Source organism: Cololabis saira, chromosome 6, assembly GCF_033807715.1.
Source record: "Cololabis saira isolate AMF1-May2022 chromosome 6, fColSai1.1, whole genome shotgun sequence".
NCBI lineage: Eukaryota > Metazoa > Chordata > Actinopteri > Beloniformes > Belonidae > Cololabis > Cololabis saira.
The window spans coordinates 24842128-24853873 of NC_084592.1; the positions used below are offsets into that span (position 1 = coordinate 24842128).

The 11746-nt window shown below is 39.9% G+C and overlaps 2 non-coding genes across 2 annotated transcripts; both read left to right on the plus strand.

The window, feature by feature from the left end:
- The first annotated feature begins 6438 nt into the window (after nt 1-6438).
- trnas-cga (transfer RNA serine (anticodon CGA)) lies at nt 6439-6520 on the plus strand. The gene has a single exon. It is a non-coding gene; the product is annotated as a tRNA-Ser (tRNA).
- A 779-nt stretch (nt 6521-7299) lies between these two features.
- Nucleotides 7300-7381, plus strand: trnas-cga (transfer RNA serine (anticodon CGA)). The gene has a single exon. It is a non-coding gene; the product is annotated as a tRNA-Ser (tRNA).
- The last annotated feature ends 4365 nt before the right edge of the window (nt 7382-11746 follow it).

Genomic DNA, 11746 nt, shown 5'->3' on the forward strand with positions numbered 1-11746 from the left:
TGCTGATCAAATGTGCCTGAGACAGAACAATCTCAAAGAGGAAAAGAAGTGACACCCACTGACCATTTGAACAGCTTAAATGGATTCAGCTCAGCAGTGAACTCTTCAGTAAAGTTCCACATTGTAATCCCAAGCTGTAAAGTTTATAGAACAGCCTAAGATCTCCTAGATGTTCATTGCTATGCGCTGAAGAGACATTGACATGTTGGTTTTGTGAAAATGGGTCCTTGCTGATCTCTTTGAGCTCTGGATTCTGAGCACTGGGGTCAGCCCCATTTAAAGGTCTTGAAATAGCTGACCATTATGTATGTTCCATCTAATGACTTTTTTTTTCTTCTGTCGGGTCAACGCTGCTGGTCAAACTGTGGAGCTTGTGTAAATTACCACATCAAGTTGTTATTTCATGTGGCCATGTCATTGCAGAAGGTGACTTGCTGTCACTCACCGTCAGAATATTCATTAGCAGAAGTAGCTGTTGTAAATAATGGTGTCAGTCCTGCGAAACATCCCAACAGCATTGATATACACCACACTACATTTGACTCAAGCTTTTTTGCTAGATAATGTTGATGAGGATATTTTCTGGTTTCAATTCTTTGCCAGTCTGAAAGTGGTGAAGAGATAAACTTCTCAACATCAAATACTTAAACAGTTAAGAATTTAGTAAAAGTCCTTAGAGAGGAAGGTGGTGGCAGCCATCTAGGGAACAAGTCCAGGCACTCATCAAAGGTTAACAGAACCAGGGTTTCCAGCTAAAAGAGTTCAGCGAGCCGTAAGTGAAGTTTCAGTAGTCATTTAGGCATAGAGCAGTCAAATAAATTTAGAATGTATGAAAAGATTGATTTTTATACCAAAATAAAGTCCCCCATACTTCTTTCTTTTCTTTTGTTTACACAACATAAGCATTTATTGCTGGGGTATGTTTTAAAACAGGTTAATATAACTATTTTTGTTATTTGAATTGTTAGTGCATGAGCCAGCTGTCAAAGACATGTCTGGATGAAATCTGTGCAGGAACAAATTGAAGCGTGCGAGCCTATAGAAGACTTAATTTTGTGAAATCAATGTATTGAAACAGTTCGTGCATCTGTGAGGTTTCAGATGATGTCATGATGCATTTTATGATTGAAATACAGCAACTAAGAAAAGCAACATAACTAAAGAAAAGTTCCAAAGTGAAACCGTGGCCCAGTTTGGTATAGCTCAGCAATACGAGTAAATGGTTTTAAGTTAGAGTTGTTCCAAAACTGATCAGAAATAGTAGCTGATACTGCTGAAAATAACAGTATCGTATTGGTTATTATTATAAGTCTATACACCATCCAATATGGTGTCATTTCAATCAACAACATTCCATTTTTTTTTCTTTGTTGCTCCAAAAGCCAGTCCAGGAAGTTATGCAAAACAGGAATTAAGCAAACTACTGCCTAAGTCCCCGGGTGGAGAAGATGAGGGATACACTGCAAAAATTATTTTCTAACAGAGTAAAAGCACCTTGTTTCAAGAAAATTGAAGACTATTTTAGACTAATTTGCCAGTTTTAATAATTCTAGTCAAGAAAATGTTTTTTTTAACCCATTGGGAGAGTTTTAGGCTTTTTTTCTAAAGGGGCCGTTTTTACAGTGTGAGCTGTGGGCCAGAGTAAGCGATCCAGCATTATGATGGGTGATAAGGTGATAAGGAAATCCCCCCGGTGCATCATGTTCATTGTGCAAGAATTCAGTTTCCACAGGTAAGATGTTGTTAGAAGTAATACAGGCAACATTATCAAGCATTTGAGAAGTCATTGTGTGATAAATTAACAATTTATTACGTTAAAGGAGAAGAGTGACAAACCACAGCAGCAAACTGCAGTTTGCTTTTAAAAAATGGAAGAAATTCCCCAAAGAAAGCCCAAAAAAACCCAAACAGTGCAAAAACAGAGAAACTCTGGAATTCATTTTCCAAGAAGACCACTGCCTGTTAGTTGTTGAAAATGTTAGCTTTCACTGTGCAATTGAACATGTGGAGCTGCAGCAGTTCCCCAATGACTGAAATACATTTGTGAAACTGCTTTCTCCAAACAATATCAAACTCTGCAGAAGTCTGTCTGCTGAAGGAATTGCAGACAGTTCCCTTCACTACCGACACTTTAAAAACCCAATGTCTTCAAATGTCAAAATGTAAATTTTTTTTAATTATTTTATTTACAAAAAAATATCTGTTTAATTTATTATTTAAAAAAAACGTATATTTGTAAACACACCCAGGACATCTTTGAAGATACATTTGATATCCAGTCAGTCAAACCTCATTTGGAGTTGGTTTCACCACAATGCAGCAGATTAAAAGCAATGTGTCCTTGGCCGCATTGTAGGATCACCTACGTTACTGACATCTTTTTTGTAGGTAGAAAGACATTCATTTGCACAACAGTGTCATTTCAAAGTGTAAAACAAGCAACTAACAACAATATACGTTTCCCGCAAACAAGAAATCTGTTCTTCTTCTTCTATATCTGAGGATGAAGCACTTTTTAGTGCACAGTTGTCACACACAAGTAAGAAAACAGAAACTTGAAAAGGAAATAACGTATTAAAGGCATCTTATAAATAAAAAGTATTATTATTATTTTTTTTTTTTATTATTATTTTATTATTATTATTGGATTGGAGATGCATCTGGAGACACATGTTAATGCCTGGTGTAAGCAGATGCACCTGATCATTCAAGACAGATGATAATACCAGGTCTAAACAGAGTCTATGTCTAATATGGTTGTGAGACTCCTAGATACATTATAGGGTGGATGTTAGTTGAGCCTGAGAACGTCCCAGCCCAAAGTAATCTGAGTCAATACCAAATACTCAGCTTCCATACTAATACATCACATTTGTGTGATATCATCTTTGCATGGTGATTTCAAGTGACTTCTGCAATGTCAGTATCCATGTTATTGCTATTGCCAGCTGAAACTGCCATGAACCTCAACTGTGCACATTCACCATTGGAACAATGGCAAGGACAAAATCATCTCTGATAAACATTTAGAGCTGGCGGGCAGCTAAACTATAAGAATGCGTCTGTATGGTTCCACTGCAGTCTCTATCGAGGGTTATTTAAGTTGTAGGTCCCTCTCTTATGGAGAAAGTGTTTAAGGATATAAAATTTATATAAACACTGTGTCCATAGTCAGTATTATTTATAGATATTCACAATCTTCACAATAATTTCTAATGTTTTAATGTGTGTGGGTGTGTGTGTGTTTTTCCCGCTTACCATGAGTGATTAAACATCCCATCTTGCTTCACTCCCACACCATAAGTAGCAATAGGTTAATAGAACGCAAGAGTGACGAGTAGATATCCTCACTATATTACTCCCACTCAAATACTTGGAATAGAAGTCCAATATCTTTACTGCCTTCAAGTACATCCTATGTTGATGGAAGCTATGGATGAGTCATTTATTCTGCTGGTATAATGGTGTTCAACATACATTTCAAAGAGTCTGAGGATGTTTTTCTGTGCGTGTGTCCCTGCCTAAATGCTCAATTATAAATGTTCAACTGCAGAAAAAACTTGTGTTTGAATGAAGAGCACGAATCAGGAAGAATAGAAATGATGTACAGCTGTCATGGAATAGGAACAAGTAGTTATAGATATTGGACGGAAAGATATTTGACTGTTACCGGTCGGGGGACTATATGACTTCACATGGTGGTTTTCATTTTCTGATGTGAGGGCGCCCCCTTGTGGCTAAGTACATTTACACACTCAAGTTGTGATGACCTGAATAAGTCCGTTTTTCAGCTTCAGCAAAGACATTCCTGAATCTGGGTATAATATGATATTGTTCATTTAGTCTTCTCAATGAAACAAATAAAAGTATTTAAAAGGTCCGTGTCCTTTCTGTTTCAGACATCCATCCATAATATATGTGCTCTTCTGAAAAAATCCAGAGAAAATATGATCCAGAATGGGGGAAAAAAAAACACACACACACACACACACACACACACACACACACACACACACACACACACACACACACACACACACACACATATGTATGTGTGTGTCTATATCGAAGTATAAACCCTAGATATTTCATTCAATTCATTGTTATCTTTATTTCATTTGTTGATATGCTTCAATTTATGCACTGTAAGGCTGTTACAGTTGATTGCAGCGATGATAAGCTGGTCCCAGGAAAGGCTGAGTCTCTGGGGAGCAAACGTGGAGGGATCATCTTCCCTTTAACCACAAAAAGCATGAGAAAATTGCTGAAATGTTTAAGAATAATGGTCCTCAAAGCGCCCTGCGATGGACTGGCGACCTGTCCAGGGTGAACCACTGCCTCTCACCTGAAAATAGCTCGGATAGGCTCCAGCAGACCCCCGTGACCCTGCAAAGGATAAAGCGGGTATAGATAATGGATGGATGGATGGGTCCTCAAAGGAGAATCTCTGGAAGATTTTGAGATCAGACTCCCTTCTTTGCCCTTACTACACGTAAGGGCAAAGAAGGGAGTCTGATATGGACACACTTGATCATTGACTCCTGAGATGACACAGCATCAAGACCTGTCACTCATCAATAACTGATACAAGTTCATGCGGAAAAATGCATTGAGATATTAGAGCAAGGTCAAAGACAAGTGTAAAATTACTCTGGACATATAACAACGGCGTGGCTGAGGAAGAAGAGGTTATCGGACGGATGCGAGGAAAAACAACCCCATACTGTTTTCAGGAAGAATTGTAAACAATTCATTACTTGGTATCCACAATATGAGAACACCTTTTAAGTTTGTAGTAACGAACTGTATTACAAAGAGGTACAAGCTTTTGGTCTCCCAGATTATTATTTATTATATATATAATGTTTTGCAGACCTGAAATGCAAAAAATTGATGAAATATCTGAATAAAACTGAAAGTATGGAAACTTTTGACCAAGAACTTTAAAAAAGTATTATGTAGGTTTCCTTTTTTTATCATTTTATTTTTTAATTATACTAATAGTGCTTGTTACTTACATGATAACTTCAAGAAATCCATGTTCAAATGCTGTTGCTTGATTAAATGTCCTTTTCTTTTCTTTCTTTTTTATCCACTCCCTCTCACATGCAGGTGAACACAGCAACGTTCTTCCTTTGATCGAACTTAAGGGTGAGCTTTATGAGGAGTGGTCTCCTTAGATGAGCAATCTCGACCCTAAACTCTACAAGTGAGGGTTGTTTTTATAATACAATACAGACTCTGCTAACCATGTCCACTTTAAAGAAACATGACTGACATGAGCTGTTTCGGTCAATAGCACATGTGCACTTATTATGGTCCAGACAATAATGTCTAATATCAGTCAACTCAAACAATGAAGGCCTCAAACCTTTTCATGAATGTTAAAACCACACTTGAATTTTACGGTCTAGACTCTGATCTAATTACTCCCTTCTTATTAGACCTATGTAGACCAATGTGGAAGTATTGGGAGTGGTTAACTTAACTGAACCCCCCTGACGTGAGCCTTAGATCCGGAGCCTGCAGGTGGATAATCACGAGGAAGTATGATTTCTTTTGAGCGACAGCAAACTCAGTGGCCATGGGAGATAACACACATGGAGAAATCAAAATGAACCGTGAAGAGGGTGAAAGCAGGCATGAAATGCAGCCTAAGTTGAATGAGGTTTACCTCATTTATTCCAAAAGCTAGACAAAATATAGATGATAAAATGTCTGGGGTTTCCATGTTCAGCTCTTCCATTTTCATCTCTTCAAAGGATTGTGAGCTTCTTTTAAAAATCTGTTAACTCCACATGAATTACTTGCACTGGAAGGCATTCAGCTTGCATCAAAAACTATTCAAAAAGATATTTCAACAAGCATAACATACTGTTTCTATGAATACCAATGTAGATACAACACAGAAACAAGACAAAGTGTTCTCTCTTCATCCATTCTTCTGTTTTGCTATTGCAGATATGAAAGAAATGTTCTCAAGAGTAAAGTTTGTGCTAAACCTACCCCAGAAGTAACCCACTCCAGGGTACAGAAATACTGAGCACAGGCCGCTCATGTTGATCACAGTGGTTTATTTCAGTCCTGCAGTCCTTGAGAGCAGGAATTTACAATTTGTTCATCCTACTAATATGAATACAATGTTTGAATGATCATCTTTGAAGAGAGCACAGAATTTGAAAGGTAAAAGTAACGTGTCTATTTCACAAACACAACTTTACAAAGAAACCATAGAAAAAGCAAATGATTCAACACAGCTCCATCATCCAGCCATCCATCTATTAACTTCTACTTATCCAGGATTGCATCACTGGCACAGCAGTCTGGGCATTGAGCCCAGGCCTCCCTCTCCCCGGCTGCATCCGCTTGTTCCTCACGGGCGATACCGAGCTGTTCCCAAACTACCCAAGAGCTAGAATTATATTGCTATAATGAACTGTCACGGTGGCCGAGAGGTTAAGGCGTTGGACTCGAAATCCAATGGGGTTTCCCCGCACAGGTTCGAATCCTGTTCGTGACGGAGTTTTTTGCGGGGGTGGTGGCCTAGTGGTTACAGAGGGGGGCTGGGGTCTGGAGGACCTAGGTTTCAAGCCAAGAGCCTGGATTGCAACCGAGGTCAACCACCTTGGGCCCCTGAATGGCAGACCACTGCTCCTAGTTTAACTAGAAATGGGTTAGATGCAGAGAATAAATTTCCTCATTGTGGGATTACTAAGGGAAAAATGTATTTATTTTTATTTGAATCTCTCCAGCGTGTACTGGGTCTTCCCCGGGGCCTCCTGCGAGTTGGACACACCCAAAACACCTCACTGGAGAGCTGTCCAGGATGCATCCTCATCAGATGATCGGACCACCTCAACTGGCTTCTCTTGATGTGGAGGAGCAGCTCCAAGTCATTGACAGCTCCATCATTACTCTTATAACTACGACAGAAATATTTGAAGAAAAAACATTCTGGCCAATTTCAGCTAAGCATTAAAGCATCAAAGTTACCATGATCTACCACTTACAGTCAACTCTAGCATGTGTTCTGCTTTGATTTTCAGGTTTTCCCCTAATTTTAAACAGCCATCTGAGAAACCATGCGGGTACAAGTCATGTAGCTCTAAATCGCTTTATCTCTGATTTTTTTTTTTTTTTTTTACATAAAAAAGTTAATTTCTTTGATACTGGCTTCTTTTTCTAACACTGACACATTTTTACCAGAGACACCCTGCAAGGGCTCCATGATGGTTTCTAAGGTAATTTGGCTAGTCTCCATCATAAGACTCTTTGTCATACTATCTACTTGCAGTAACTGTCACGGTGGCCGAGAGGTTAAGGCGTTGGACTCGAAATCCAATGGGGTTTCCCCGCACAGGTTCGAATCCTGTTCGTGACGTAGTTTTTTGGGGGTGGCAGCCTAGTGGTTACAGAGGAGGGCTGGAGTCTGGAGGACCCAGGTTCAAGCCCCTGGATTGCAACCAAAAAGTCAACCACCTTGGGCCCCTGAGCAAGGCCCTTAACCCTTACTGCTCCCCAGGCGCCGTGCCATTGCATGGCAGAGCACTACTACTAGTTCAACTAGAAAATGGGTTAAATGCAGAGAAAGAGAATTTCCCCATTGTGGGAATCTTTCTTTCTTTCTTTTCTTTCTATAGGATTTGACACAATATCTACAAAAATTAGCACTTGCATGGTGGCTTATGTTTGGATGGTCAGGGTCACATCATCAGGTCAACAGGGAACCCTACTTCATCAGTATCCCCTTGATTGACGAAGCCAAAAAAGGACACCAACTTGACATATCAGAAGATCCACCTCCCATTTTATCTCTTTATTGGAGTTCTCGAAGCTCAAGTACTATACACACTATAACAAAGAGAATGTAAGATTGAAAACAACATAACATACACATAAAATCAGAAGGGTAACTGATATGGACTTTAACTGAAATATTTATTTTCTATTACATAAACAAGAGAGATTTGTGAAAAGTGAAGCTTACAATTATAAGTTGGCTTTCTTGAATCTGAAATGTAAATAGTAAATGGGGCGTGGTAGTCTAGTGGCTACAGAGGTGGGCTTGGGTCTGGTAGGACCAGGTTCAAACCCCAAGATGAACCACCTTCGACCCCTGAGCAAGGCCTTACCGCTAATTGCTCCATGGTTAATTCAATTCAATTCAATTTTATTTATATAGCGTCTAATACAACAAAAGTTGTCTCTAGACGCTTTCCAGAGACCCAGAACATGACCCCCGAGCAGTTATTACATGAACAATGGCAGGTAAAAACTCCCCTAATGGGAGAAAAACCTTAAGCCAAATAGTGGCAAGGAAAAAATCCCCTTTAGGAGGGAAGAAACCTTGAGCAGGACCAGGCTCATAAGGGGGGACCCTCCTGCCGAAGGCCAGACTGGTGGGTGTGTGTTTCAGATTTGAATAAAAGCGTCTGCTAAATGACAGTCATAGTAAATACATTTTAACATTACTTATCACTTGCATCCTCCACATTCGGGATCTGGTACTGTTCATGCTGCATTCATTGTTCCACTTTCACCTCTGACTTGATGAAACACTTAATTCTAATTTAACTGCATTTTAGATATCAAGTAATGGATGGCAGCAAACTTCCTACAGCTTAACCAGGGCAAAACAGAGGTTTTACTCATCGGTCCCGAAGGCCAAAGAGAGAAACTTTTACCAAAGTTACAGGATTTTAAACCCTCAAAATCAGTTAAAAATTTGTTAAAAACCCATCTCTTTAATCAGGCTTTTAACTGACTCATTTAACTCTTTTAAATTTCTTATGCTCACCCTTATTTTTATTGGATCTTACTGCTCTGTTTTATATTTAGTTTATCCTTTTTTATCATATTTTATTTTTGTTTAATCTCAATGTTTTATCTACATATTTTAGTCATTATTTATGGTCTATTTTATACATTTTACTGTCTTATTCTTTTAGTTTTTAATGTCTTGCTTTCTAGACATACTTTTAGGATTTTATGTTATGTTATACTCTTTTAAACTCTTTTAGTGTATTTTATCCTGCTTTCCTGCAGCTTTTATCTCCAGTGTTTCCTCGAGCCTCCATGCTGGGAGTGACTCTGGCCTGCAGGGGGTCGTCCTGGGGGTGGTTCTGGCCTGGATGGTTGTGGAGCTCTGCACCACGGCTTCACCGCTGTGGTGTGGACTCCTCTATCCGTCCGGGCCGGGATGGTCTCTGTGGGCCCCCCCCCCCCCCCCCTTGTAGCTGCGGGCTATGAGACCTCCTGGCGTGGACGGCTCCCTGTTACCGTTTCCTCACCTGGATCCTCTGTGCCTAGCCATGTCTGCAGCGTGTGTCTGCGTGTGTGTCTGTGTGTATAACCTAGGTGAATTGTAGTGTGCTTGTGTCTGTGTGTGTGTGTGCGGGGAAGGGGGAGGGGGGCAGGGCATTAATAAGTTTTATGTTTATTTGTTTTTTGTTAAGCACTTTGTATGACATTATTTGTATGAAAAGTGCTATATAAATAAAGTTTGATTTGATTTGATTTGATTTAATGACTGCTAAAACTCTTCTTCTTCTCCTTTTGGCTTTTCCCTTCAGGGGTCGCCACAGCTAATCAGTTGCCTCAATCTGAGCCTGTCTTCTGCATCCTCTTCTCTTACTCCAACTACCTTCATGTCCTCTTTCACTACATCTATAAACCTCCTCTTTGGTCTTCCTCTGGGCCTCCTGCCTGACAGTTCATAACTCAGCATCCTTCTACCAATATATTCACTATCTCTCCTCTGGAAATGTCCGAACCATCTCAGTCTGGCCTCCCTGACTTTATCTCCAAAGCCTCTAACATGTGCTGTCCCTCTGATGTCCTCATTCCTGATCCTATCCAATCTGGTCACTCCCATAGAGAACCTCAGCATCTTCATCTCTGCTACCTCCAGCTCTGCCTCCTGTCTTTTCCTCAGTGACACTGTCTCTAGACCAAACAGCATTGCTGGTCTCCCCACAGTTTTTTACACCTTTCCTTTCATTTTAGCTGACACTCTTTTATCACACATCACACCTGACACTTTTCTCCACCCGCTCGATCCCACCTGCACACGTTTCTTCACCTCTTTTCCACACTCCCCATTGCTCTGAACTGTTGACCCCAAGTACTTAAAATCCTCCACCTTCTCTATCTCTTCTCCCTGTAACCTCACTCTACCACTTGGGTTCTTCTCATTCACACACATATACTCCGTCTTGCTGCGGCTAACCTTCATTCCTGTCCTTTCCAGGGCAAAACTCCACCGCTCTAGCTTCTCCTCCACCTGTTCCCTGCTCTCACTACAGATCACAATGTGACTTTTTATTAATTAGGGCCCAAGCACTGACAGTGCGAAGGCCCTATTGTATCTGTAGGAATTTTTCTCGTTTTTTTTAATTTATTTATTTTTTTTTTAATTTTTATTCTTCCGACGAAAGGAGGGCCTTTTTGCCCCCCTAAACGTGCCCCAAAAGTCACCAAATTTTGCACGCAAGCCAGGCCTGGCGAAAAATGTGATATTTAATGGTTTGCATTAATGGGCGTGGCCTAATGGATCAACAGCGCCCCCTAGAAAACTTTGTGCGCTGAAAAAAAACTTCAAGCCCCACAATACGGTCTGACGTACATGCACGAAAATCGGTACACACCTGTATCATGTTGTAACTTAAAGAAAAGTCTCTTAGCGCCATGGCCGAAACCGAACAGGAAGTCGGCCATTTTCAATTAATCGTGTAATTTTGGCGCAATTTATGCCATTTCCTTGGCCGTTAATGCGAACAGTAATGTGCACCCCAGGTGTGTTATACATCAAAATGTGCGTCTCTCGATCCTGCGACGATGGGCATTACTTTTCTCAGTCAAAAGCGTTACCGTGGCGACTATAGACCCGGACGCCAAAAAGCGCGTCCCCCTTCATCTGATTGGTCCATATTTGATAATTCTTACTTTCTGCCATAACTTTTGAATGGTTTGACATAAAGAGTCGTGGGTGGTGTCATCGGACTCGGGGTTGAGTCCTTGAACTTCATTGGCATGAATTAGCCCCGCCTCTTCTTCCGATTGGTCGATATTTGATAGATCCTATTTTCTATTTATTAATTTGTATTTATTTATTTTATTCATTTTTTTTCTTTTCTCTCTGGTATGTTATATTTATCTCATTGTTTCGGTTATTCAATTAGTCTACTTTGTAACTAGACTAGACTAGACTTAGACTTATGGGGTGAGCAAGATGTCTGTGTTTGTTTTATGTCATGTATGTCTGTACTGTAATGTAATATATTGTAATGTTGTATATTTTATGGGACCCCCTTGAAAATTAGATGTTACATCTCAAGGGGCTATCCTTTAATACATTCTAAATTCTAATTCTGCCATAACTTTTGAATGGTTTGACATAAAGACTCATGGGTGGTGACATCTGACTTAGTTTTGAGTGCTTGACCTTTATTGGTGAAAATTGCACGTGCGAGGGCCCGTTCATCATTGCTTGCATCTTTAATTCATTTTATTATTTTTCATTAATGACTGCTAAAAGTAACACAGCAATTTTCTATCATATTTTAAACATTCAGTAAATAAAGCAGTTTTAAATTTGATCATTTTTGTAATTCATACATGTAAATCATTAAGCAGCAGGAACTGATATTTTTCTTTATCAGAGAGAGAAAGAACTTACGGGGTTGCCAGGTTGGTAGGTTGTGGTCAAGGGGGTGGGTATAGGGAAGCTCCGGGACGGACCTGGCAA